Here is a 27,334-nt window from a genome sequence, read left to right on the forward strand (position 1 = left end):
TGGGAAATCTTTTTGTTTAATAATATAGAAAAAATGACCAACGAATGACATATATTTTATCGATTCAATTCTAAAGACAGATTTAAAGTTACTATTAAAACCTATGACACACGGCTGTTAATGTTTAAAAAACCTTAATTTCTTAAGACTACAACCACGCCATCTATAGTACATGAATGTTATTATATGAAAACTACCCGATCTCGCTTGGCTTCGGCAACTGTAATTTATTATTCATTATTAAAATAGGATGGCAGATTTTCTTCATATTTACTTTATGGTTATATTTTGGGTAATTCAGACTAAATCACAATAATATTAGTCAAGTTGATAACGTATAGTAGTTAAAAATATGCACAATTTCCCCGAACGTTAACTTTAAATTCAACTATAAATAAAAGCGTCAATCTGTTTATGATTTCCTTTTCCTTTTTAAATTGTTTTAAAATTTTGAAGTGATAACTTTTTATGGGGTGGTAAGCCGTTTTCTTACATAACGCGTTACGAAACCAGTCTGTCTTCCCTTCCCTCACGCATAGGGGAGCGGTACTGAGAAAGTACATATTATGTAACTCTTAACTATTTATATATCTTTTTCAATTAATGTTACAATTTTCCTAACATTATCATATTAATATATACATAAAATTTAAGTTACAACCTAAGCTTATCTCAAGTGGAACAATTTCAATATTAAATAGTTCATCCTAGATTAGTTTGAGTTATGACTTGTGCTGGGCGTCCCTAGACACTCACGCTTTTTTATTTTATTCGGGCTCTTGTTGTCATGCTGCATTTTAACCTAATCAAAACTAACAAGGTCAAGAATTAATTTATCCCAGTAGTATCTGATTATACTCGTTGAGTAATTGTGACATTATCTGTAGTGGACTGTATGATTATGATGGGCAAGGAACTTGATAAATAAACTCGCGAGGATTGTACGTATAAAATTTGTATATTTTAGAAATTTTATAATTCGCGTACAATAAGCACGGAAAAAAGAGAATGACAAATCTAAGACATTCCAAAATTCAAAATTCAAATGTAATGTCAAACACCACAACCACAATAATATAAAAGGTTTTATACCAATTTGTTGGGTTTCCAACATTATCAAATTAATATTAATTCCAAATTAAGCGATACCGCCGAAATTGAGTTTTGTCACAGTGATGTTATGATTGAATTTTTATTGAATTCATTTAGTTTACAACCAGTGTAGTAGTCGAAATGTAAGAAAAAGTAAAATGTAAATTTAGAACGGGAGATTAATAGATAAAGAGGAGATGCATGTGACTAGGAGATGTATGGAAATGGTGGTGTAAGGTAGAGGGGGAAGAAGTCGACCGAAGAAGACATGGTTGGAGTGTGTGAATGACGATATGAGAGAGAGAGGAGTAAGTGTTGAAGTAGCCACTGATGGAAGAGAATGGAATAGAAAAATTCGCTGTTCCGACCCCACATGTAAGATGTAGACAAAACAGAAGAAGAAGAACGGAAGATTAAACTGTAAATATTATTAATGTGATTTGCAAATTGCTTATATGCCGTTTTCCAATGTTTGGAATTATCACAGGGCACAACAAAAATAACAAAGATTCAAGGTAACGAGAAGAAATAACTTACAGTAAATTGATGTTCTACCATTGTATTATTGATAAGATTTGAACACATGTTATCAACGAAAACTAGAAATTAGTAAAACTAAAATAAAATCTAACGTAATAAAAAAACAATCCATTGCCAGCTCTTCTTAGGACGGAGGCTAGTTTTAGTGAATTGGCGGTTAGTTCTTTTTGACGTTCAACAAGTATGCACTTTCATTTATGTTGAATAAAAAAAATTTGATTTGATTTAAGTCTGTTGAAATATAAGAAGAAATAAGTAAAATGAAATTAAGTATTGAAATATCTGCCAGACAGAGAACGTACTATTTTATAAAAAAAAACCGTCAACTTGTAAGCACATTACATAATATACGTTGAGGCTTCCCGGTTTCGTAGGGCTTAACCCGCGATACCCTACAAGGGACTTCAGGGCGGTGCCCCGGTCACCGTCCTCGTCGAACCCGTTGCGACGAAGGGCTCGACGAGCAAATGAACCCACAGTCACAACCCACTGAGTTTCTCGCAGGATCTTCTCAGTGGGTCGCGTTTCCGATCCGGTGGTAGATTCTGCGAAGCACTGCTCTTGCTAGGGCCAGTGCTAGCAACACTCCGGCTTGAGCCCCGTGAGCTCACCTACATGTTAGGGCGAAGCTGAAATAGCCTTTCAAGGCTATCAGCATAGGTAGGAGAAAAAAACGGGTGGTGTCAACCACTGAACTTCCAATCCCCTGCCGATTGTCGCCCCTCCAACGTTATTGGAGTTCTAATTATCACTGTTCAACTTAAAACACGTATACTCGACTGTATTCTGTAATTGAAGTCTGAGTCTTCAAGTCTGACCGCACGCTTGTTTCGCGCCTTTTTTCTGAGTGCGGTCCTGGTTGTCTTTGTAAGAATTCAGGTCCACAAATTTACGTGTAACCATCGTAGACCATAGCGCGTGGGCGGCGTAGTAAGGATTGCGAATTCTTTCCTTGACATTTTTCAACATTACATGCTTATGTTGAGTTTCTCTCAGAGAGTATGTATGTATGAGAAAAAGTGATACGCAAAAGGAAACCAAATCTTACTAAATTCACCGGTGGTAGGACGTCTTGAGTCCGCAGGGGCAGGTATCATCGCTCGGCCTATTTCTGCCGTGAAGCAGTAATGTGTTTCGATTTGAAGGGCGGGGCAGCCGTTGTACTGTAAAAACGGAGACCTTAGAACTCATATCTCAAGGTAGGTGGCGGCATTTACGTGGTAGATGTCTATAAGCTCCGGTAACCACTTAATATCAGGTGGGCCGTGAACTCGTCCACCCATAGAAGCAATAAATACAAAGGTGTCCGAGATTATCGTCGAACTTTGAAGTTAGCGAGATTCGGGCTTCTGTCAAATATCCTGTGTTCAGTCATAGCTACCACGTACAAATGCTTTTCAATCTTTATTTTTGGTTGTCTAGTAGATAATGCAATAAAGATTAAGTCCGCCCCTGTATGTGCACGTGAGGTGTAATAACTAAATAAAAATGAACAGCCTGAACGCAATTCAATCAATCTGTGACGATATTTGACTTATATAAGATTTTCGAATAGTCCTAGTAGAGTCCTTCATTAAACATTTACAAACGTAATCAAATTGTTTAGCTACCAATTTCTATGACATATACAATTCAATGCTAAGTTTTTTTTTTTTCAATACCTTTGCAGCTGCGGTTTTTGTGTTTGAAGCTGTAAACACCACAGCGACCTTTGATCACGGAGTTGGAGTCTCTTTTTGCGGTTGACCCTCCGAATTGATCCTGCAAATCGTACTGTAAGACTAAACGGTGGTAGCCACTAGTGCGGACTCAGGACTCTGTGACGTAATACAAAATTATTTACTAGCAATTTCGAATTTCAATTTTCAATTTTCTATTTGTGTTTATTTTCATAAATTTTTATATTTTGGATTTTTTGGTGTGCTATATGAATCTTTAAAGTTTTAGGAATAATGTCGGATATCGATTGCTTCATTTATTCGAATCAAACTCTTTAAATTGTGTTCAGAGCTAATATACTTATTATATTATATGTTACTAGGATATATTTACAGTTATGTACAGTAGTACAGTACATTTATATATTAAATATATGTAATCTAATAGACAAAGAGCAAACAAACTTGTTCGTCACCCAATGTTTACATGTAATGCGAATCGATCCCACGAACTCCGATCTCTAAGTCAAACGCACAAGAAATTGGGCCGCCAGACCAGTTATTTTGACAAATAAATCTCAAAAACACAGAATTCGAGTGTGTAATATTCAATTCAATTTCTTTTTACTAACTAAGCTCAATCTATTTGTATTATAAGACCTGTTATAAATTAATCACCATACAAACTTCCTAATAGCTTTCCAAAAAGAAAATCAACGCCGTAATGATTATCCGCTATGCTGAAAGCATCAAATTCCAACGACATGGACGTAACAGTGAGATGAAAAACTGAATATATATTATTATGTAATTTCACAGGGGATTCTTATTATTGTTACGCGCTGGGGCTCGGGTTAAATAAAACTTTTACAGAAGTACACATTAAAACTATTCAATATTTATAGCACTTAAGGAACATTTTACAATCGCAATACACTGCTTTCGCTTCGCTTCAGGTGACCCGTTCCCTGTTTCGCTTCGAGTCGAACCGATTACTGAACCGAAAGATTATGAGTAGAGACCACGCACTGGCAAGCGCAGTGTAGGACGGCCATATACCAGATGGACCAAAGACCTTTTTTTTTCTTTACGCTGGGTAATCCAGTCCTCATCGAGCCCTATTACTCCAACTCCACGAAACCCACGGTACCGCATAGTGCGCGCCGAAGGTCCGCCGTCGCCGGTACCCGTCTTGAGATGGACCAACGTGACCTAGTGAAAATCGCTAGGTCACGTTGGATGCAGGTGACAACGGACCGGCCGCACTGGAGACGATTGGAGAGGCCCATGTTCAGCACTGGACAGCTATATGCTGAGATGATGATGATGATCATGAGCTTCGTCAGTGCAATACAAGATTAAATTGAATAATTTAATATCTTTATAACGTCCATGTGATGGCCGAAGCTAATAAAAAAAAACTCCGTCTTCAAAATTCCTCATCAGTTTCTTTGCTATCGGATTCTTTGTCAAGAATGAATTTTTACCCCTGAAATTAGCCCCGAATACACTTGACCTAATAAAGGAGTCTTTGATAACGTAAATAAGGATAATGAAAAAAAAAAAAGTAATCTTGAATGTTTCTTGTCCTCTCCGATGCGTGGTTGCATAAATTTAAATTTATATTGGTGCGCGCTGGGGTTCTGGATAAATAAATGTTCCACCTTTTTTTTCCTACCTACACTGATAGCCTTGAGAGGCTATTTCAGCTTCTCCTTGACGTGTAGGCGAGCTCACGGGGCTCAAACCGGGAGTGTTGCTAACACTGGCCCTAGTAAGAGCAGTGCTTCTCAGAATCTACTATCACCGGATCGGAATGGCGACCCACTGAGAAGATCCGGCGAGAAATTCGGCAGGCTGTGTTCCACCAAAGTACAACGTGAAACTGTATTTACTAGAGGTCCCGCAGTAGTCGAAATTCGACTATAATTAATTGGAATTGTAAGTTTGTACACTATTATGATTGTATTTTATACTTTTATAATCACAAATTTCGCCAAGGCTACTCTATAAAAAATATTAACAAAGACAAACAATATTTAATCTATTCTCAATTTGACAACAGACGTCAAGAACAAAAGTTTGACAATAAATAGTATGCATGCGAGTGTGCGTCAAATACATGGTATGTAGTGTGCATAGATTATACACTTAATATATTAGGTAGTGTGTGTAATGTTTTCTTTATTGATTTAATGTATCTTTTATGCATTATTAAAAAAAATATATTAGCATTGTGCACTTCTTCTCTATATTCTCTATAAGTGTTAAAAATTTCATACTCCTCCGTCCGCGCAGTTTTCGTAAAAAGGGATACAAAGTTTTTGCTTCACGTATTAATATATAGATAACTTAGAACACTTAAAACACTCAGTGAACAAAAAATTATTATTATTTCATAATTATGCGAAACGTGAAGAGTTACATTCTAAGTGTCAAAAGGGACCTCGTAATTGGAATAGAGTATAGGTTCTACATAGTTCTACTATCTTCGGCTTAGTTCATTACCATATATATGGGTAAGTAAGAGTGCGTATCCAATGCAAACGAGATTAAACTACTGGTGGTAGGACCTCTTGTGAGTCCGCACGGGTAGGTACCACAGCCCTGCCTATTTCTGCCGTGAAGCAGTAATGCGTCTCGGTTTGAAGGGCGGGGCAGCCGTCGTAACTATACTGAGACCTTAGAACTTACAACTCAAGGTGGGTGGCGCATTTACGTTGTAAATGTCTATGGGCTCCAGTAACCACTTAACACCATGTGGGCTGTGAGGTCGTACACCACGTAAACAATAAAAAAAACGAGACCTCATATAAAGGTGTGGTTGTCAGCAAAAAACACGCGACCTTTAACATTTATCGCCGACAAAGAGATTCAGTCATGCATCAATAATGAGTAAACAAGTAATTAACAATAACAAGATTGCATTTAATTACTCGCGAACGATTCACAATATCTGAGACGCTCCGCGGATTCGTGTCAGGCTAATTAAGTGCCGACCACTCGGATCCGAAAAAGGTGTTTTTTTATTAAAATAATAATATCATCAACATACTTTCATCCATATTTTTAAACATACATATATACTTAATCAATATACGCTATAAAAATAATTGGTTTCTGGCTAATAATTTTATATCATTTCGTCGGCAGCAAATGTGTTAACAGCGAATTCAATTCTCGAAATGCGTTATCAGTAGGCTTAGTGCGAGTTTCAAAAATCGAATCGAATGACTCGCATCGAGTGTACGCTCTTCACGGTGAAACGTGCGGAGCTCTGAGTGCGAGTTACTTGATTTGCAGGACGTTTATTCATCTTGAGAAGCGATAATTTTTTCTTTTATATTGGTAGCACGCAAGGGTTTTTTTAAGGCGTTTAATTGAAATGCCAAGCTTTCTAACGATATTTATAATTATTCGAGTAATGGGTAATGTACCTGTGCTTAGTGCGAGTTTTTTTAATTACTCAGTCGATGTTAATGATATGTTTAATTTGTGTGAGGTTGTATCAGTGCCACCTAGTGGTAAGCTTATGAATCTCATTTTGTGGGAGAGAGAAGGTTTGTTATGTTGCTGTCTCATGTATCGAATAGCTTTACCGAAGTGAGCCTCTCGATTATTGTATGTGCGAGTGCGAGTTGCAAATTAATGGATTTTGAGAGTATTTCTTCACTTTCAAGCAAGTTAAGTAGTCACTAAAAATTTTGCCGTGAAACCAATACAATATCAAGATTTTTTCTTTCGTTTTTAATAATAATGTTGTTTTTGAAGGTTTTATCTATTCTAATGGTTTATACACATATCTTTTTTCGGTTAGAAAATTTTATAGACGTCTAGCTAGTTGTAAATATGTACATATTAATTCTTTGCTTTTTCATTTAATTCTTATTAAATCATTGCTTTTTTTTAAAGAGTTGTTTGATGAGAGAGAGAGAGAGTGAGATAGAGTTGTTTTTTTTTATTGCTTAGATGGATGGACGAGCTCACAGCCCACCTGATGTTAAGTGGTTACTGGAGCCCATAGACATCTACAACGTAAATGCGCCACCCACCTCGAGATATAAGTTCTAAGGTCTCAGTATAGTTACAACGGCTACCCCACCCTTCGAACCGAAACGCATTACTGCTTCACGGCGGAAATAGGCGGGGTGGTGGTACCTACCCGTGTGGACTCCCAAGAGGTCCTACCACCAGTGAAAGAGTAGGTATTCTTTATTGTACACAAAATGAATAAATATTGTGAAACATTCTTTCTTGGTCTTATCGCTAAGAGTGATCTCTTCCAGACAACCATTAGATGGGCAAGAATAATTTCGAAATGAATTGCACACTGTGTACCTATCTATTATAGAAATATATACACACATGCACATACACACGCGCACACACACACACACGCGCGCGCAATATACATATTCACAGGTACATACGTACAGATTTATATTTATAAATTATATAGAAATTTGAACAATGTAATAATAATTTTGCTTCTTTACACATTTATAAATAAGGATGGATGCTCGTAATAATTTTAGCATATTTGGGCCACCTAATGAAGATCATCAACACTATTACCGTAAATACAATCATTTTATAAACGTTCAACGGGTAAATGATTAAACCTATGTAAAACATAATATCTTAATTAAAAAAAGCTGAAATAATTACCTATTCCAAGATTAATTATGTTAAGGTTGTCTAAATATGTAATTACAATTAAATAAATTCTATAATAAACTTCTATAATAAACTTCTAATTCTAATACTTCTATTAAAGTTACTAAAAAAATATGTTTATGCTGGGCAGTTTTCGTGTATTTTAAAGGTTACGCCATTACGGCAAAGTTTGTTTACGAAATTGCACCCTTAGAATGGAAGTGGTATAACTAAAAAATTTAAGATTCGTTTTATATTTCAAAACACTTATGTATTATTATTAAGAACCTACATTTTAAGTAATACGTGAAGCAAAAATGTTGTACTCCTTTTTACGAAAATTGCGCGGACGGAGAAGTATGAAATTTCCCACACTTATAGAAAATATAAAGAAGTAGTGCATGTTTGCTAATATATTTTTTATTATTGTGCATAAACAATAAAAAAATAAACTAAATGAATAAAAAAACCTTACACACATTACCATGTATTTGACAGACACACACACACATGCATTTATACTTTTTTTGTTTATTGATTTATCAATCTGTGGTCAAATTGAGAATAGATTTTTTGTCTTTAATATTATTTTTCTATAATGTAGCCTTGGCGACATAGAGCAATGATTATTATAGAAATGATGATAATAGAAAGGTGACAATAGAACTATAATAATGTTCAAACTTAAAATTTAAATAAATTATGGTCAAATTTCGACCACTGGACTACCATTAGTAGATAATAATAAAATCATTTATTGCCTTTCACACAGATTTAGATTATTACAGGCAGCCTACAAGGAAACAACAAAAAAACAAAACACTATTATATCATTTCTAGCAAGCAGCTCAACATTTGCACTTGTATATTATTAATAGGAATTTTATTAAGAATATTGACAATTTATGAGGAATTTGACAAGTACGGATTAGTTATAGATATATGTAGTTACATATTGTAAATTAAATTAGTTTTATAAGTGCAATAAAAAATAATTTAAATGATAAAATGATAAAGCCATACCTTTTTCCAATGTGACGATTAGAGGGTATCCTATTATTCTTTTCTATATTATTCTATCAGCTTATAAAATTAAACAGTCTCTTTTAGTCTAGAAAAGGACAAAGTACTCTTTCTGTCTTTTTCAAATAAAATGGCATGCCTTAAAGTGTTTAAACCGAAAAACTAAAAAAATACAATTATTGTATTACAATATTGAAGTTTACCAGAAACTAAGAATTTTGGGTTGAGCCACTTTAATTCTAAAGGTACAAAATAGTATTGAACACGTGACATTACCCGAATAATTTTGAAAGTGGGTGGTTCTCATTAAAATGCTGTTAAAATGCGTTGTATTTCATTTAGGCGGTCTAATGCCAAAACATCACGTGCTACCAATATACGAGAAATAATATTATTGCTGCTCTCGGTGAATAAACGCCCTGCGAAGCGAGTAGCATATCTCAACTCACACTCACAATTCTTCATTTTTCACCGTATAGAACGTAAACTCGATTTGATTTTGATTTATTCATTTACAATTGAACAACTAGGAAAAAAAGGTGAAAAGACATTTTGGAGGGACCGCGAGGAGCTAAATTGTGTGAATTGTTTTATTTTGTCTATTTAATGTTTCTTAGTTAATGCGTATTTAATATTTCTTCGTGTATAAGTGTAATTTTGAGACCGTCCTGGCTTAAAGGTTAAGGCGTCCGGTGTATTCGTATCTTGCAATGCACCGGTGTTCTAATCCCGCCGGCGGGTATAAATTTTTCTAATGAAATACGTACTTATCAAATGTTTACGATTGACTTTCACTGTAAAGGAATAGCATCATGTAATAAAAATCAAACCCGCAAAATTAATTTTTGTAATTACTGGTGGTAGGACGTCTTGTGAGTCCGCACGGGTAGGTATCACCACCCTACCTATTTTTGCCGTGAAGCAGTAATGCGTTTCGGTTTGAAGGGTGGGACAACCGTTGTAACTATACTGAGACCTTAGAACTAATATCTCAAGGTGGGAGGCGGCATTTGCGTTGTAGATGTCTATGGGCTCCGGTAACCACTTAAGATTAGGTGGGCCGGGAGCTCGTCCACCCATCTGTGCAATAACAAAGTAACGTGGGTTTATTAACTGTTTAGTATCTGTGAAAGTGCGAAAATTTAAAAAAATTAAACAAAACCGCTGGACGTAGCTTCTCGAAGTCTTCGAAAAGGTCCACTGAAAAAAATCTCAGTATATAATCAGCATTTTGCAGAGATTATATTTTATCCCATATTATCTGATCTCATTTCATTTCATTCCATGCCAATGGGGTTGGCAACTGTCAAAGTGGCGCTGGTGTGCATTGTTCCCATAACATTCAATATTTGTATTGGAATTTTTGATTAAAAATTATTTTAAGCACAATGACGCGTTGTTTTGTACCAGTATGCTCAGAAATTGGAGTACATCAATTCCCGAAGGACAAGAAAATTAGAAGACTGTTGTTAAAGGCCATTTGACGCGTAAAAAGTACTCCCACAAAGTTCGAGGTTATGTCGTAAACACTTTGTGGAATCTGACTATGAAAACATTAGTAAATACACAGGTATGCTTCTTTCTGTCAAATATTTATAATGCATGACTAGGTGTAGCACACATCTTTGTTCTCTTATTAAAAAAATCCAATAATAATTAGTTAGGCATACTATTAGTTGCTAACAAATTTTGCAAGTAGATTTATGCTGTAAGGAACCTTTTAACAAACACAAAATCAGACTGGAGGAAACACATTCCTCATGAGCTGTTGTTCATTATCAGCTGTTACTATTGAAAGTTCTATCTAAATCGCTGCATCCATTGCAATAACAAATATTTTGAAACTATGGTCAGGTTTCCTTGTGATAGTATATTTAAATGTTATTCTTTGTGTTGTAGGTGTCAAACATTAACATAAATATCTGAAGAAAGGTGCTGTACCATCTATATTTTCATGGAATATGAAACCAGTTTCTGAAGAAACAAAAAGTAGAGAAGTTACATAAGTAATATTAGAGAAGGAATTGTCAATAAAAATAATTAAAAATATTCCTGATTTTTTATTTCGACAAGTGTGTATAGTTATAATACAGATGTTTTTCATACAATGCTTCTTTGAAAATATTTTCATAAAAGATATCTAATTTATTTAACATATTATTTATAAAATTATTGTCTTTTTCAACATAAATCACTTTGATGTCCTTGTAGGTGTAAATGACCAAGTTGCAGTATGTTTTTCCTGAGCAGTATAACTGTCCTTGGATTTGATAATAATATGGGCAGGTTTTTTTTTGAGACAATATCCCGTTACATTGTTCTAAGTAAGGCACCGTTGTTATATTTATTTCATGTTTTCTGCTAGCGTATGGACATTTCACTTCAATTATAGCTTCTTCGCCCAACACACCATCAGGAGATGCAGCAAGATATGGGCGCTCTTGGCTATTGAAAATGCCACATGGTTCCACTAGCAAATCATATATATTAGCATATTTTGCTAGAGCATTTTTTTTCATTTTGTTTCAAAATTAAAATTTTGGTCATGTAGCTCTAATCTGAAAAAAAGCAAAATAATACATTAGTTGGTTGGTAATGTGTGTAATATGAGCAATTCTTTTTGCACATGCTACAAGGAATAAAGTTCCTAAGGTACACAATTTAATATTATTATTATAATAGCTACCGGAAACAGTTTGAGAGAAGTTTTCTAAGTTAAAATAAAACATCAACATTGTACCTTTCGACAAAATCCACTTTTTTTTCTTCGTAAAGATGCAACACGTTTTCTCAACTCCTCCTTTAATTCTTTAACTATCCAGTTGGAATACATGTTGTAAAACTGTTTAGCACTACTTAGAAAGTAATAAGAACCGTATCAAAGTCACAAAATGCAGAAATATCACTAACGCAAAACACACAAAATGGCGGCTCTCTGTGACAAGGGAACAAGCTACGCTGGCGACATCTGAGAAAAGCTTTAACCGGCCAACCCCATTGATTAATGCTTCAAATTAATCAAATCCATTTCACTCCATATTATCATTTTTCATAAAAAAAAATTAGGTTCTATGGCATGATATTTTTGCCTCTCTAGTTGGAAAAATAAAACTACTAAAGAAATACTCGATCGAAACGTTAAAATCCACTAATTTGTAACACGCACTCGCACAAATGTCATTCGTAGTACTCATTTCGGTAAAATTACTCGGTTACGAGATCACAACGTTAATATGAACTCGCACTCACAAAATAACACCGAGTACGTTTGCCGCTAGGGGCGCTGTTCCAATTGCATACAAATTTGAGCAAACTGGCTCGCTAGTGAGAACGTTACAAAACTCGCACTAAGCACACAGTTCACCATGCACGCTACACGGGATGGATTTGCGGACTTTAAAACTTTCCGAGGTGGGTCGCGTGCGATTAAAATATCGAGGGGCAAAAAGGTTATTAAATTTGTGACGATTAATGTATCGTGAACTCGACTATCTGTATTTTTCTTATCCGCGAGAATAATAAATGTTTTAGAATTTTACGTTGCTACCCCTGACGACGAAAAGCGGCTGTTGTTTCAATGTAATTAGGATCTTTATGTTCGATATGCGAGGAAGCTACGGCTCAGCCATATTGCACTAATAACTTTGTAACCTAAATATGTCATGAGCATTTTCGGATGGATTCTCGGAATGACCATAATTCTAACTCGCATAAAAAATAATATGAAATGAATATTCGATTAGGTAAATAAATGAGCCATCTTGGGATGGCTGGCAGATGAAACATTGATATTAATTTGTACAGGTATAGAAAAGGATAGCTTACGACAAGAAATTCATGTGGTATAATGTAAAAGCAGACGATGACCGAGCTTTGCTCGTTTTTTTTTTTGATAACGCCATCTTGTTGTGTCTCTTTACAGCGGCTAGTTGCCCTCAATTAAGAAAAATAGTTTTATTATTTGCCAATAGATGTCGGGAAGAGTTGATTATTGATTATTGAAAACACGAATAAAACAACATTTTTCTGAAAATAAATCGTAGCTAGATCGATTTATCGCCCCCGAAATTCCCTGTATACTAAATTTTATGAAAATCGCTGGAGCCGTTTCCGAGATTCAGATTATATATATATTAATATACAAGAATTGCTCGTTTAAAGGTATAAGATAAAATATTAATATTAAGAAACAGTCGCCCGCGCATGGCGACACACTACTACATATAGATTATGTATGTATTACATATACTGTTACGCGCTGGGGTTCGGTTCCACCAAAGTACGACTTAAAACTGTTCAACACTTAGAATACTTAAAACACTCAACAAACACTTTAAAATTCTAAATTCACTTCTTCCGCTTCGCTTCAGGTGATTCGTTCGCTGTTTTGCTTCGAGTAGTTCCGATTATTGACTGACTGCGTGCCATATCTGCAACGCCTTTATAGTCGAAACGACATCCCTAGATTCGTCGAGAACATTCCTCACAAGTCGAGTACTTTCGATGTGCTTCCACTATCTGACAATAGATGGCATTGTACTTCTCGAGCGTTCTAGATGTTACTGGATCCTTCGATTTTCGTTGGGCTATTCGGCGATAGATGGCGTTACTCTTACCGGCGTAACAATACTATCATATAAGGGGCAACGCGTCGCCACGCCAGCAATCGGTCTTACGTGCGATTATAGATGTTTCACATCAAAAAATGTTGATCGGCCTGGTCTGGAAAATATTTGGAGTCTTTAAGCTTGTCCTAATAATACACAACAGCTTACGTCATCGTTCAGATTGATGTTGTGAATGTTCAGTACATGTTATCATTGTTTAGCTGTTGTTTGTTGTTGATCTCAGGAGGCGACCGCTCGGGTCACGTACGCGTGCACCAACAATGATCCGCTTGTGACTAATGCTGATAATTCGATCAATAACTAATTACTCAAATATTAACATTTAACAAGATATAATTTCAGAGTTGGATTTCAATGTCCGCCGCCAGTAGGCTGTTCCAATTATGCCGCGTAGCTAACAATTATTTTTATTGCTGTAATTTAATGTCGAACTCGTATTTTTCCTACTTATTCACTGGTAGCCTAAGGAGTAATACCAGCTGCGCCCGGATGGGTAAATGCGCTCATTATGCCGTGGAGAATTTGTTAACACAACCCTAGCAAGAGCAGTGCGTCGCTGAATCTACGAATCGCGATTCGTATAAGCTTTTTTTGTATGTTTGTCGTCCACGCGTTCTTAAGTTATTCATCCGATTGTGATGTAATTTAGAAATATTCATGTCGAGACTTCGTGGAGGGTTTCTGTCATAGTTCCATTAACGGACGACAGATGGAGTGAGTAGGATCAAGAAATCGATGTTTTTACATAAAAAAATTGGAATAGTATTAAAACGGTAGGCAGCGGCTTGGTTCTGATCCTAGCATTGCTGACGTCCACGAGCGACGGTAACCACTCACTGTCAGGTGGGCCATATGCTCGTCTGCCTAAACGGGCAAAGAAAAGTCAGTTGACAGTTAACACGCACGTTGATGTTGATGATACTGTTTTAAGAGCATATTGCGAGCTTTAGTGTCGGCAGGTAAGCGCTCCTGTTTGAAGGGTGGGAAAGCTATTCTACGTAATACTCCGACTTCAAATTAAGCTTGCGCCATCCAGGTTAAAATTACGCAGGGCTTACTTGTACAGTTTTACGTAAGGAATCTACGAGCATACTTAGTATTCAAGGTGTGAACTATAAACTCTTTTATTCAACGAAAGTGTGACTTATTCCTCTACATCAAGATTGGTGACAGCTTTGACGTTACGCTGTCAGCCAATAAAACCTTACCGAAATAGCGACGAGCCTGGAATGAAGGACTGATGCGCCACGGTTCCGTTAACAAAAGGGAAGGCATTTTATCGGGCCAACCAACCAGAAGTTTCTTGGGAAAATTTCGTAAATAATGAACGGTATTTTGGCTCAACGCACACACGCTGGGTGGTGCGATTCGTAGATATTGTTATTGTGCGGTGAGTTTTAATACTTGATTGGCAAAGAAGAAGTGCGACGTCAATTCGAATTTATCGTGTTGCATTGAAATTTACACGTAGTTGATGAATATATATACTATTACGCGCTGGGGTTCGGGAAAAATAAAAATTCAACCGAATTACAAGTTAACACTGTATTAGCACTTAGAACACTTAAAACACTTCACAGACACTTTAACATTCTCAATCCGCTTCTTCCGCTTCGCTTCAGGTGATCCGTTCGCTGTTTCGCTTCGAGTAGTTCCGATTACTAACTGACTGCGTGCCATATTTGCAACGCTTTTATAGTCGATACGACATCCCTAGAATCGTCGAGAATATTCCACAAAAGTCGAGTATTGTTTGTTTCCGCTAGCTGACAATAGATGGCGTTGTAATCTTCGAGCGTTCTATATGTTACTAGATCCTTCGATGTTCGTTCGGCTATTTGGCGATAGATGGCGTTACTCTTACCGGCGTAACAATATATTTATGTATAAGCAAAGGGAATAATACTAATAATAACTAACTAATATCTAATAATCTAATGACTAATATCTAAGGTCTACTAATATAGTAAGGTTCTAAGGAATAAGGTTATTTTACTGATGGTAGGACGTCTTGTGAGTCCGCGCGGGTAGGTACCACCCCGCCTATTTCTGCCGTGAAGCAGTAATTCGTTTCGGTTTGGAGGGCGGGGCAGCCGTTGTAAATAGTTACAACGGCTGCCCCGCCCGTATAGACTTGAGACCTTAGAACTTATATCTCAAGGTGAGTGGTGCATTTATGTTGTAGGTGCGCTGTAAGTCCGTCCACCCATCTAAGCAATAAAAAAACCTACTTAAAACGTGTTCAAGGTGCGTAGCGGTGCTCAACTTGTGGTCCATGGACCGCATTCAATACACATAACCAGGTACCATTTCACCCAACATGGAACAAAAATAAAATCACGTGCCCACCTAATAGGACTATTATTCGCAACAAAGGCAATGAAATTACATTTGTGCCCAAACGTTTTCCTCGTAGAAATACCGAATAATGCGCAATTTTTTTCTCCTTTACGTGATACCTACGTGTCCCGATGCCGCCAGGTCTATCAGAACGTTTATAGCAAGCCCGGGAATCGAATGTAATCGATTTCTGTACTTTCAAATTTACATAACGCGAATGTATTGAACGTGCAAACTGAATAAGAAATGGCAAATTGATTAAATTCCACTGTTTCGTTGGAGCATTCGTTGCCTTTGCGTGTTGCTAAATAGGATAAATTGAATCGGCTATAGAAAAAGAAAAGCTAATGTTATTAGCGTAATTTAGAATCGGATTATTATTATTTATTTGAATTGTATTTTTTTGACTTGTTTTTTTGTATACTGTAAATATGTTTTCTTGTTTAAAAAAAAAGAAAATAGTTGAGAAAATACAAAAAAAAAAAAAAAGCCCGCTGAGTTTGTTTCGCCGGTTCTTCTCAGGACTGTGGCTTTTTTTGGAACCGGTGGTAGAGTTAACATTTTCTTTTACATTTTGACATTCAACAAGTGTGTTTTTGATGACATCCAAGTTGAAATAAATGATTTTGAATTTGAATTTGAATTTGAATTTGGAATTAGCGGTAGTTATGTTGAATGTTAAGTATCTACACGCATTTGTCCGATGTAAAGATGTTTTAATAGCATTAGTGCAACCGCTACCGTGTACATTACTGTTTCAGGACACAAATCTAGACTAAAAGGAATTCTTACTGGTGGTAGGACCTCTTGTGAGTCCGCACAGGTAGGTACCACCACCCCGCCCATTTCTGCCGTGAAGCAATAATGCGTTTCAGTTTGAAGGGTGGGGCAGCCGTTGTAACTATACTTGAGACCTTAGAACTTATATCTCGAGGTGGGTAGCGCATTTACGTTATAGATGTCTATGGGCTCCAGTAACCACATAACACCAGGTGAGCTGTGTGTGTGTGTGTGTGTCCACAGATGTAAGCAAAAAAAGAAAAAAGAAAAATATGCTAAGGAAGCACGTAAGAGAAATGAACTTGTTTTTATCATTGTTAAGGATTTTGTCTGCTTTTTGCCGTTGAGGGTTAGCCCACGACTTAATATTAAATTATTTCCAAAAACTATAGATATTATGAAGTGAATTCTACCACGGCTTTCCACCCTTCTCTGATGAAGACCTCAGTCGCCTTTTACATCAACGAAAGTTGTTGCTATTCTAAGGTATAGGTATGATACAAATAAGATAGCATTTATTTGAAATGAGACAGGGAACTTTAAAAGGAAAATAAAATTACATGCACCAAGGCAATGATTAATTGATAATATTGTTACCCCAGTAAGAATAACGCCATCTATCGACCAATCTATAAACGAATATCAAAGGATCTAGCAACAACTAGAACGCTCGAGAAGTACAACGCCATCTATTTTCAGATTGTGGAATTACACATCGAAAATACTCGACTTGTGAGGAATGTTGTTGATAAATCTAGGGATGTCGTATCGACTATAAAGGCGTTGCAGAGATGGCACGAGTCAGTTAGTAATTGGAACTACTCGAAGCGGAAAAGCGAAGGGATCACTTGAATGGAAGCGGAAGAAGTGAATTGAGAATTTTAAAGTGCTCTGAATGTTTTCTAAATGTTAATACCGTTTTAATTTGTACTTCGGTAGAATTTTCATTTAACCCGAACCCCAGCGCGTAACAATATTTCAAAATTTAAATCTGATTGAGTTGTTACAAATGTAAAATGTAAAATATTTTCCAATCACGGTAGGAGGAGCGAAAAATATAATTATCCACTGATTTTAGGAAGAACAGCTTTGAAGCCACCAATAAGAACCTCCTAAGCGCCGGTACGACAGTAAATAGATAGGTACAGTCGAAAACGAACTTTAAGTGCTCCGTCAAGAGCTCAATTTCTATTTAGGACCGGAGAAGTGGCTTTATGCTTTTGATACACTGAAGATTCATTGACTGAGCGAAGCACACTTTGTTCGTCTGGAATTCCCATTCAGATCGAATACTTATTCCGTTTCGTGATCCGTGGCGGATTTTTTTGTCTTCTGAAGTATCTGCTTGAGTTCAACAGTATATACAGCTTTAATATGGATTCGATCGGGCGTCTAAAGTTTTAGTCTCACTCATCGAGTTTCTTGATTGAATGTAACGCAACATGCATTCCGCCTTAGCACACACACGACATCGGAGCAGAGTTCATTCTTGCTACCCGATATCGGCAGGTTCGATAACAACTAAAGTACGAATACAGTCTTTAGAGAACATTCTCAGCATTTACCATCTTCTAGACTTGACTCCCCTATATTTACCTTCACACTTCTGGTGGTAAGACATATTTTGAGTCCGCACGAGTAGGTATAACCACCGTACGTATTTCTGTCGTGAAGCAGTAATGCGTTTCGGTTTGAAAGGCGGGGCAGCCGTTGTATTGTAAAAACTGAGACCTTAGAACTCATGTCTCGATCTGGGTGGTGGCATTTGCCTTGTAGTTATCTATGGGGTCCGGTAACCACTTAGCACCTATGAGCTGTGACATCAACCACCCGGGTAATAAAAAACACCCTATAACTTGTTGAAACGAATCCTCAGTGGTAGGCAGCGGTTTGTGTGTACTTATGGCATTACTGGCATCCATCGGCCCACCATTGAGTGATTAGACACTTGAATGAAGCAATACCCGACAGCCTTTTCATACTTAATATACTTGTCGGCGCGCGGCGGGGATGGCTAAGCGGTAGTTTCCGTCATCACTCGTATTTGGTTGAACTCAGTTTATAAAAAGTCAATAAAACCTTTTGATTAATAATTATTGAAACTCAATACACACAACTTTCACAATGACAGGGTAAACCGACAGTTTCGTTCCACATACCGACTGACTGACTGGCAGAGACTCACTGACTGAGACGGACGGACCGTCCGATACGGACTGAATGACTGTCTGACACGGAATGCCACGACCCTGTCCACGTACCGCCATTTTATACTGTGGCGTTACGGAGTCTACCCTACATTTTGTGATATTTATCAAAACAACATTTCATCATTTAAAATAATAGTCAAAACAACGTCTTAATATTACTAAAAGTCGTTAACCACGACATACTAATATTCTTTGATGCTGGCGTGTAAACGGAATTAATAATACCGAATCCTGGTATTCGCAGTCTAGTTTAAGTTCTAACGGTCCATCATCAGGATAATGGAGACCGATGCCCATATACATTAAAATAAACGACATTAACTTGATACCAATTTCTGGGTGTTCATTAGTCGAAGAGCCCGTATGACCCTACTAATCGGTGGGCATTCCTCGGATGTCACTGAATTCCACTCAATATGCTTAACGAAGAGTGAAATGGAGATTTTTTATTGACACATTGACTTCAAGGCGACGGCCTTCAGCTTATTTACACAGATTAGGCACACAGATTATTTATTTATCGGCTGTTTATCGGTTGCCAGTTCAAATCGAGTTGGTTATGAGCGATAAATAAAAAAAAAAGATGGAGTAAGGAAGTTTATGTGAGAATCCGAAGTAATCTAAAGCTAAGGTCTGATTGTCCCACGCTTTGATTGATAGTCTAGTTTAATAAGAGACGCTATGGACAGATTGGGTGATATCGACAATGGGTGTACTACAATGCATGGAGGTGGCGAGAAGTCACGAGACGCACATCTGCCTATGACAATACTATAAGCTCATACCACGACAGCTCAAAATTAGAATGACAAGGAAGAAAATAATAGATGATGCGTAGTATGTTGGGTTGGAACATAATAAAGATGCATTAATTACTATTACAGAAAAGATGGTTATAAAAATTTTTCATCATGACTCCCCCGTGTAGAAATTGTCTCCATTATTACTTACTGAAGCTCCAACGGTCCAATGTCGATGCTGTCCATGCTGATGATGATGTTAATTTAAATGAAATTGCTGATGCTATTTGCAACAGAGACTACTCAGAAGACCGGTATGCTAGACTACTTACAGCTGCAATAAAAATCTTTGAAGCTTGGAGCTCTGTCCATTACCCATACTGAAGGCCCGTGATTAGGAATATGCAGTTTTGTTCATGTAGGTGTTCGGGCGATTGGTTTTAATGTTATACAATTTCAATACATTACTATTTTCTAGTATTGTTAATATCTATAGGTATATTATGTATGCATTTGTGTGTATGTATGTATTTTTAGATCGTAAAAATGTAAAGTAAAGTATATTGTACTAATTGTAAAATAATATCTATTTATTTATAAGTATTTATGCTAAATTTATCATGGTTCTCTTGCAAATCTCTTCATTCACGATTCGATCGCGCATCAAAACTCCGAGCATAGCTTGGAAAAATGGAAAGCCACTGGTGTTTGCTGAGACTTTAAACCTTCTTATAAAGCCATTGTGAGTGACCACGTCTCACTGCTGTATTTCAGCGCTGTCAACAAGCAGTGGTCAAAGATTTGAAATTTCTTTATGGTGATCCTTGAGGAAGGCCCGCCAAAAGACGCCTGTGAGTTGCTGATGATAATGACGAAATTTAAATGTTGTTTTTATTACATAGATGGATGGACGAACTCATAGTTCACCTGGTGCTAAATGGTTACCGGAGCCCATAGACATTTACACAAATGCCGCCATCCACCTTGAGATATGAGTTCTCAGGTCTCAGTATAGTTACAACGGCTGCTCCGCCTTTCAAACCAAAACGCTGCTTCACGGTAAAAACAGGTAGGGTAATGGTACCTACCCGTGGGGACTCACAAGAGGTCCTACCACCAGTAAATGTAAAGACCAAATCCAGCCACTACAGTTTGTAGATGAAGCGTAATAAAGAAACAAATAGAAAAAAAGATACACCAGTGCACGTCGCAAATATTATGCATATAAAAATCAACTTTAGTAATAGGTTAGAGTATTGTTGGTAAACGTCAGGCATGGGATAACGTTTCGAACCCTCATTAAAATATGGAAATGCGATAGAAAGTTCGAGAACTCCTCGATACACGCCCGGAGTATTGATTCCGAGATTCTATATTTGATTTTCGGAATGTTTTCTTGTTCAAACGTGCACAATACGATGGCTTTTCATTTCGGATGTAAACTAAATAGTGAATATTTATTTTTCTCACTAAAATACAAATTGAATAGTGTAGCTATATTATTTATATGTATACTGGCGCTTAAGCTTAACACTTTAAGCTTTGGTTTTAGGAACGCCGGCTCGCAAGCTTTTGGACTTAAATTGATAAAACACAATGCCAATTTGTACAATGATATCTATTTGTTCTCTCACACACACATTAGTTAGATATTTCTCTGGTTTTATGAGTACTAGGCACACATATGTGCCAGATTAGACTAACGATAGGGCTGTCAATTGTCTATAAACTTTTATTCATTAAAAGTAGCACAAGTGAAATTTTAGGTATTCGTTTCTAGGCAGCAGCTTGGCTCTGCCCCTGGCATTGCTGAAGTCCATGGGCGACGGTAACCACTCACCATCAGGTGGGCCGTCAGCTCGTCTGCCTACAAGGGCAATAAAAAATATAGTATTCAATAGAAGTGAGCCGATGTTTGACGAGTAGTTGGGGCTCGTGTCCACTAGATGGCGCGCTTTCGCTTCGTTTGTCGTTTCCACTTAAATAACGAGTTCTAGCCCTCTTTCTTTGGGTAGCTTTATGGTAACTACATACCATCAGGCAGCCGTAAAACATTGCACGACATGGTAAAATATATAATTGAAGTTCTGCAAAAACATTTAGTTCGTTTAGAAAAATTAAGTATGGTAGGCGCGGATTTTTTTTTACTGGTGGTAGCACCTCTTGTGAATCTGCACGGGTAGGTACCACCACCCCGCCTATTTCCGCCGTGAAGCAGTAATGCGTTTCGGTTTGAAGAGTGGGATAGCCGTGGTAACTATACTGAGACCTGAGAACTTATATCTCAAGGTGGGTGGCGCATTTGCGTTGTAGATGTCTATGGGCTCCAATAACCGTTTTACACCAGGTGGGCTGTGAGCTCGAGTATCTAAGCAATAAAAAAGATAAAAAGTCTACTGGGTTAACTACTTATTGATCTACAACGAGCGAATTGCTTGTGTTAGTGCTCATTTGAAAAACTTTAAATTCAAATCAGATTTTTCTTTCCAAGTTAATTTTCTAAAAGCCGGTCCTGTAACAAGAAACTTAAGAAAACTACTTTGTCAATTTGTTTGATAAGTTTGTCTCATAAATAGTTCGACGATAATGCCACTCAATTAGTTCATTAACAATGTCAATACTAGTACTTATATTTTTTATTTGCTAAGACGATTCTTTGCATCTTCAAACATGACGCAGTTACAAATTTAATTATAAAATCAGCATCCAGTGTTTGAAACTGGAATGCATGACTCCTTAGATAAAAGTAGTTTAACAGTGTGCTTAGTGGGAGTTTTTAACTTCTAAAAGCTAACTCTAATTTGTATGGAGTTGGATAGCGCCCCTAGCGGCAAACGTAGGGACGCTGTTCCAACTCCATAAATTTTTTTATTAACGTTCGAGAAGTTAAAAAACTTCCACTAAGCACACAGTACAGATAAAGCTGTACCCACTATCGTGTTACGATTAAGCACATATTTTATTACAAAAAAATTGGTACACGCAGTAGGATTTGAACCTCGAAATTGTCACTCGCGCGACACGATTATACCGGAAATATTAACCACTAGACCACGCAGTTCAGATTGTGTTGCCATTGAATATGGTATATGCGGGATTTTCATTTACCGCGCTTGGCATTCTAATAAAGATCCCATGTTTGAAATTCTAGTCAGCGAAAATGCCACAAATATTCCTTCTTCGTTCAGCAGGCAATTTTAATAAAATTATCCATTCCAGTGACTACCCTGGACACTGTTCCGATGAGTAAGCAATCTTACTAGACATTACTGATTCAGTTCACGTCAGCCAGGACTAGGGACACGACCAACTGGTTGTCAATAGCTGTGAACACTTTCAATAGAAATGTAAATTCCAACCTTTAAAACTTGCCATGGGTTTTAGGTATATTTTTTTAGGCTGAGCGGGCTCACGACCCGTGTTAAGTGGTTATTCGATGACATACGATTTGACGTATGATTCGTTGACGTTGATGACGTATGATTGCTTAGCGTCAGAAATAGGCTTCTCCACAAACTTATAATATGCCCCATCACTAGTGAACACTGATCAGCTGTAGTAGCCCGTCATAGTCGGTTAGTCTTGGCAGAGCCTTCGTAGTCATGTGGAAACCTTGTCTATTATAGCCGTGCCAGTTGTATTCCATAATTCGCGAACTGAGGCTTGGCGCACGCACTCGTTAAGTGAGGTTTTGGTAAGGAGGCTTTTTACTTGATCAGTCCAAGGCATAGAGCTTCAATCGCGAGATTTTCTACCGTTAACTCTAACCTGAACAACAGGTTTCCCGATTTTTTCGCTATTGCAGTATGCTGAGTTCATACCCAGAGAACGCCGGTGTCAATCCTTATATGCGATTACATATTCATTACTAGACCGATTCTTGATAAATTGATCAAGCACCGGTCACCGTTCTCGTCGAACCCGTCGCTTGCGACGAAGGGCTCGACGAGTAAATTAACTCTCAGACACAGCCCACTGAGTTTCTCGCCGGATCTTCTCAGTGGGTCGCGTTTCCGATCCGGTGGTAGATTCTGCGAAGCACGACTCTTGCTAGGGTTCGTGTTAGCAACGTCATCAGGTTTGAGCCCCGTGAGCTCACCTACAAAAGTTAGGGTTACGCTGACATAGCCTCTCAAGGCTCTCAGCTTAGGTAGGAAAAAAAAAAAAAAAAAAAAAAAAAAAAAAAAAAAAAAAAAAAAAAAAAAAAAGATAAATTGAAGACACAAATCAATTGAAAATCACTGGAGTAACGCACCATCTTGAATTTATTGGTTTTCAATTTTGACAGCTGACGTCAAAAAGAATGCAAACCAATGTTACCATTATAAAAATGCATATAAAATTAAAGTATGTGTTGTGTGTTGTGTTACCAACACTTAGTAGCCTTTTACGATTACTTAAAAGAGAAATCGGCTTATGTTTTTCTAGGTCCGGCTTACTGATATACGGACGTGTATGAGTCGCGACCGGTACGTACAAACAGCACATAGTTGTAACAAGTTGAGCCCGTGAGCTCACCTACCCGTTCGCGAGAATCTAGAATAGGCTACCAACGATCCGAGGCTGAAAAAAAACCAAATTATTTATTTATTTAATGGATTTTCTAAAGGTATCTTTGAGATAATCCCACATTTTGTGTACGATGGTAGTTTATCAATAGGTCGTATACCCGTCGCTTATGTCAGTCACAATGTGTTGCCAGTGGCCAAACAGAAGCAAGAATACTAGAATAAAAATAACGCGTTAGCAATTCCATTTTCTTCTCAGCTCGAACAACGTTATCATAATTATTACATAATTAATTGAATCTCTCTGAAGATGTTTTTCTTTAATTCCCATTTATTCTTAGAATTGTGAGAACACATCACGACAACCTTAATACGAACTAATGGACTTAGAGAGAAGAGTAAAAGAAACATGATGAATCGTATTTTTGCAAATACTCTAATAAGCATTTAAACAATGGACGCTATCTTCTATTTTTGTACTGTAATCGAATCCTATTGAATTCAATCTGTAGGAAATTGATTTTAAGTTAACGACATTTTATTGGGTACTAATTGAATTTCTGAAGTCAATCCTTAAGTTTATTAGTGAGCCGGCTTATTGGTCGGAACAAAGCCTTCAATCGAAGCTGTGGGATGAAAGGCTTTCTGGGTTGCCATAATTAAAGTTGTACTATTTTTAGATAACATCCATTTTTGGTAGATTTTACTTCTCTTGTTTGAAAATAGATTATGCTCACATTCATCTTATTTGTCATATTGATTGAGATGTCATATATGGAGATATACTTTAGCTTTAGTACCCTCACAGCGCGACTCAAGGGGCAAGGTAACGAACGAAATAAAGACTGCAGGAACCTCAATGCTTCCTTGAGACATAATATCGTATTAAAATAACGCCTAGCCCAACCTTCGAACCGGAATAAATAAATAAATAAATAATTAGGTACATGTCACACATATCCCTGTGCCGTGGGAACCAAATACTGACATTTGTATTTATATACGGTGAATTATGTATATACATAATAATATATAGATAATGATAAACCTGACGAAGAGCAAATAAACCTGCTGCACATAAAATGTAAATTACATGAATGTTGGGCCGTCGTGGGAATCGAACCCACGACCCTAGGCGCGACAGTCAGGAGCGTTAACTATTGCACCACCGAGACATTCGAACGCAGAACGCGCGATCGTTTTGCGGAAACAAAACAGGGTGCGTTTCAGTTCTGAATCACAATAACACATCGTGAGAAATTATTTTTTACTGGTGGTAGGACCTCTTGTGAGTCCGCACGGGTAGGTACCAACGCCCTGCCTGTTTCTGCCGTGAAGCAGTAGCTAATGCGTTTCGGTTTGAAGGGCGGGGCAGCCGTTGTAACTATACTGAGACCATATAACTTATATCTCAAGGTGGGTGGCGTATTTACGTTATAGATGTCTATGGGCTCCAGTAACCACTTAACACCAGGTGGGCTGTGAGCTCATCTACCCATCTGAGCAATAAAAAAAACTTTCGATAAAAAAAAACGAAAAAAAAAATGTTTCCGTTGATATTTTATTTACGTTTGAAATTACTTATTACGAAATTACTAATCACTGCTAGATTTGTTATTATAAGATTTTTGTGTTTAAAACAATGATTTGCTGTTCAAAAGAATCTGTGCTTGTAAGAGATGTGCCGCGTTCTTCTATTAAGCTATTTTGCAGTGAGCTTTGATCAAACCATAATTAAATGAGTATATAATAAAAAACTAAAAACGAATTATACTTAATATTAACAAAAATATGTTATATCTCCGACAAATGCTATTTAAGTTTGCGCAGCAAAAAAATTAAATTTAAAATCTGTATTTTAGCGTACATTTCTGTTCGGTGAATAATTCGTTAAAACCTAAACTTACCTTGATGTAGGTCTTGGCTTGTAATTTAAAAGCCGCAATTTAAACCTAAACTTATCCGCAACTCTATTGAAGTTCGTAATTGCACATTTAATTTAACTCATGTTTGAGTTGTTGTCAGAAATTTATTAAGCCTGCTGTTCCAGAGCTAGTAGCTAGGGCCGATCGCCATAACTTTAATGCAAATATGAATAGAAATATTGTTAAAATATCAATATATTTTTTTTTTATTGCTTAGATGGGTGGACGAGCTCACAGCCCACCTGGTGTTAAGTGGTTACTGGAGCCCATAGACATCCACAACGTAAATGCGCCACTCACCTTGAGATAAGTTCTAAGGTCTCAGTATAGTTACAGTATGATAACGTCATAAAGAAACATTGATGAAAAATTGCATACTTTTTTATGAATTGGATTGAATTATTATCTCTGAACTATGAATGAATGAATGAATGAATGAATGAAAAATCTTTATTGTACAAAGACGAACTTAACGCCATGCAAGCATTCTCTTCCAGTTAACCCTCGATGGTGAAGTGAAAGATTCAAGAAGTGCTGTGATAAAGTTAATACACGGCGATAATTTAAAGAATTATAGTAGACATTAGTAAAAATGGACACTAGGTTATAATTACATTGCCAAAATAAATACATACCTATATATTCATATATACAAATATATACAAAATACATAGATAAATAAATACATATATTCATATATACAAATATATACAAAATACATAGATAAGAAATACATATCAAATAAAATAAATTAAATAAACCACAACATACTACAAAACAATTATCATTATGATTATTTTTATATGTAATACATAGAAGGAGTTAATTGAAAATTAAATTTTTTTCGATAAATTAACACTGGGGCCAATTTGCGCTCTCGCTTGTACGCTCAGGCTTAGGCGGAACGTGACACTTTTTCGTGCGTGCAGCGAATGTTCATCGATTTTTAAGACGTTATCACGTCAAAAAGAGCTAGCACTCTTTCGTATCTATACATATTGTTATTGCCTATTCCGAGACCACTGTGTTTGCTGTCGTCTGTAATTAGAGTTTGTAAATTAAAATAACAATCATATGTTTAAGCCCAAAACTCGTGCAGGATATGGCCGTCATAATGTCTAGACCCTTGTTTGTGCTTTGACGAACACGACCCTAATGTCACCTAATTCTCGAGCGCACACAGTTCAAATTCATGATTACATTGTTGAAGTGGACAAAAGCCTTTTGTTGTCTT

At 36.9% G+C, this 27,334-nt stretch overlaps 1 protein-coding gene and 2 long non-coding RNA genes across 4 annotated transcripts in view; 2 read left to right on the forward strand and 1 right to left on the reverse strand.

Annotated features, from left to right (window-relative positions):
• The window catches only part of AkhR (Adipokinetic hormone receptor), a 153,444-nt gene that overhangs the window by 33,792 nt on the left and 92,318 nt on the right, over nt 1–27,334 (forward strand). The gene's annotated exons all lie outside the window — the stretch shown is intronic.
• On the forward strand, nt 8,062–10,936 carry LOC149500805 (uncharacterized). Its single transcript, XR_016324658.1, has 2 exons — nt 8,062–10,539; nt 10,869–10,936. It is a non-coding gene; the product is annotated as an uncharacterized LOC149500805 (long non-coding RNA).
• On the reverse strand, nt 11,017–12,295 carry LOC149500806 (uncharacterized). The gene is made up of 2 exons (XR_016324659.1): nt 11,710–12,295; nt 11,017–11,527 (listed from the first exon to the last, which is right to left on the reverse strand). It is a non-coding gene; the product is annotated as an uncharacterized LOC149500806 (long non-coding RNA).

The sequence above is a fragment of the Bombyx mandarina genome, chromosome 19 (assembly GCF_030267445.1).
Source record: "Bombyx mandarina strain Sakado chromosome 19, ASM3026744v2".
NCBI classification, from domain to species: Eukaryota; Metazoa; Arthropoda; class Insecta; order Lepidoptera; family Bombycidae; genus Bombyx; species Bombyx mandarina.